The sequence below is a fragment of the Herpailurus yagouaroundi genome, unplaced genomic scaffold, assembly GCF_014898765.1.
Source record: "Herpailurus yagouaroundi ecotype Mexico unplaced genomic scaffold, PumYag 206, whole genome shotgun sequence".
Taxonomy (NCBI): domain Eukaryota; kingdom Metazoa; phylum Chordata; class Mammalia; order Carnivora; family Felidae; genus Herpailurus; species Herpailurus yagouaroundi.
The window spans coordinates 2,982,907-2,985,406 of record NW_024412437.1 but is presented as its reverse complement, the minus strand read 5'-3'; the positions used below and the strand labels follow the sequence as shown (position 1 = coordinate 2,985,406).

General features: G+C 58.8%; 1 protein-coding gene across 1 annotated transcript in view; it reads left to right on the top strand.

The window, feature by feature from the left end:
• The window catches only part of CACNG4 (calcium voltage-gated channel auxiliary subunit gamma 4), a 58,765-nt gene that overhangs the window by 1,021 nt on the left and 55,244 nt on the right, over nt 1–2,500 (top strand). The gene's annotated exons all lie outside the window — the stretch shown is intronic.

Genomic DNA, 2,500 nt, shown 5'->3' with positions numbered 1-2,500 from the left:
TCGGCCCTGGTCCCTCGGCAGGGAGGCTGCGGGAGACCTCGGCCGGACACTGGAGGGTGCAGGGGCTACCCGAGGACCGAGAACTGCCTGGGAGGGGCGTGGCCACCCCGTCGGGGCAAGAGGGGCGGGGCGCTGCGCCCCTAGATGCGGGAGGAGGCCGAGTAGAAGGTGTTCTAAGGTGGGAATGCCTCCGGGGGGCGGGATTGGGTGTCCCGGGACTGTGGAGACCGCTCCCTCCGCGGGAGGGGGCCCGGACGCCTCCAATGGCGAAATGCGCCCGACTTCTGCGCCTCCCACCCGCCCCGCTGCGGGACTGGAACTAACAGGTGGCTGTGGAGGGGCGGTCTGGTCCCAGCCAGGTTGTGGACGGGTCTGCCGCTCGGGCTTGGCTTTCAGATCGGAGAAGGAGTGGGGGAAGTTGGCGGAGCGTTCCTTTCAGATATCCTTGGACAGAGTTTCCTCGTTCTTTCTCTGTAACCTTTTCTCGTGCGTTAACTCCGCCCCTCGGTTATTCGGGGAGTTCTCCCACACACCTAGGCTGCCTTACTGCAGCTACAGCCCCTGCAGATAGTTCAGCGGGGTTGGATCTTGGTGGAGGTTGGTAGGGAGGTTGGTAGGGATGGCCCTTTTCCTGGCCGCGTTTGGAGTCAGCTAAAAAGAGGCTTTGTAAAGCTGGGTCGGCTCGGCGAGGTTGAACTTGCTCCCTTTCCTTCCCCCTAGTCTGCACGCACAGGAATCCTGCCCACCTCCGCCCCCCACATCCTCTCCCAAGCGAGGCTGCCTTGCCCTTTGCAGTTGGAGTTTAATGCCAGGGCTAAGTGGTATCTTGGAGGAGCGGGCATGTGCAATCAATAGTTTGCCAAACACAGGCACACAAAGGATCGGTGGGCCCACGATCACACCTTCCTCTTTTCTTTTGAAAAACATCATTTTGGGTGTGCAGTTGTTCAGATCACGAACACCTACTCTTCTCATCTGGAGAATGTGCCCACGTCACTACCTGCCACGGCACCTGAATTAGACACAGAACAGGGGCTGCAGAGCCCCCACGTTCTACCCCACAGGCTCTGCGTGGCGCAGTGAGCCATGTCACTGTCACCACCCGGATGCACACGTGGACCCCAGGCCTTCCAGTCTCCCGGCGGAGACTGGAACTAACTCACTCCTCCTCGGTGGCAAGCCCGGCCTCTGCAGAGTGGCTGGGATGCCTCCTTTATTAATTCCTCATCCTCATTAGGATTGATGCTTCACTTAGCATCTTGCCAGCTGCCTGGAGCGTTTGCACTCGGTGTTCATCAAGAGAGCCCCAAGCTGATCTGGGCAGCTGGCTCCGCCGGCAGAGGGAGGGTGGGGAATTGCCATCTGGGGGACTTCACCGTAAGAACTGAGCTGCCTCTGTCCCCCCCCCCCCCCCAGCTCAGGGGTTCTGAGGGCCAAACCAGGCCACATCCAAAGGCTAGAACACCCTGGGACCAACCCAGGGCTAGGAGAGCAGGTTCAGGATTCCTTGTTGTGGCTGGCTTTATCGTGACAGTCCCTCGACCTGGGTGGAAGCCGCCAGCTTATCTCCTAAAAGCACAGTCACCTGACGTCTGCGATGCCTCCACCTGCCAGCCGGCCGGGGTCCAGGCAGCCCAGTAAGCCCAAGCCACTCCCCGGGGGCCTGGTCACCCCAGTGTTGGCTTTGTGTGTCAAATGCATGATTTCCACCTGTTCTCTAGCAAAGTACCCCAAAGCTGTACGTGGGGAAAACAATGCAAAGATCAAACCTCTGAGCTGAAACTGGAAATGCTGCAGCAGGCAGCCAGCAAAGCCCTGGTTGTGACCGTGGGACTCCGAAGCTCTTGCTGGCAACTCACAAACAGCGGATTCAGTTTCCCGGTCGTTTCCCATAAATGATGTTGCTGGGCCAGGAGAGCCCAGGCCTCTGTGTGTTTAAGGCATCCGTGCAGTCTGACAGCCTCAGCAGGGCCGACATCGCCCCAGCCTCTCTCTGCTCCCCCGGAGCCGGGTCTCCCCCCTCCGCCCGTCTATCGGACAAGTCAGAATACTCGAGCGTGCCGAGCCTGTGCATGTTACCACATGGCACGTTCACAACAGCCCTGAGAGGGTGCTGTCTTCACCCCCATCTGCAGCCGAGGGTACAGAGGCTCAGAGAGGGCAAGGCACTTACCCAGAGATACCCAGGTAGGAGGCTGCTGGGCTAGATTTGAGCCTTTGTCTCACAACAAAGCTCTTCCCACCATGTCATCCTGCCCTTTCCCAAACAGCTTCTGGGTTGCCATTAAAAATAGAACCAAGTACTTGACTACCCAGTGGAGCCTAGCTCTGAGGTTGGGCTGCCAGCAGCATGAAGGCATTCAGAAGAGAAAATGTACAAGTGATGCCCAAATTGTATAACATACTCTCCCTTCCTTCCCTTCCCTTCCCTTCCCTTCCCTTTCCTTCCCTTCCCTTCCCTTCCCTTCCCTTCCCTTCCCTTCCCTTCCCTTCCCTTCCC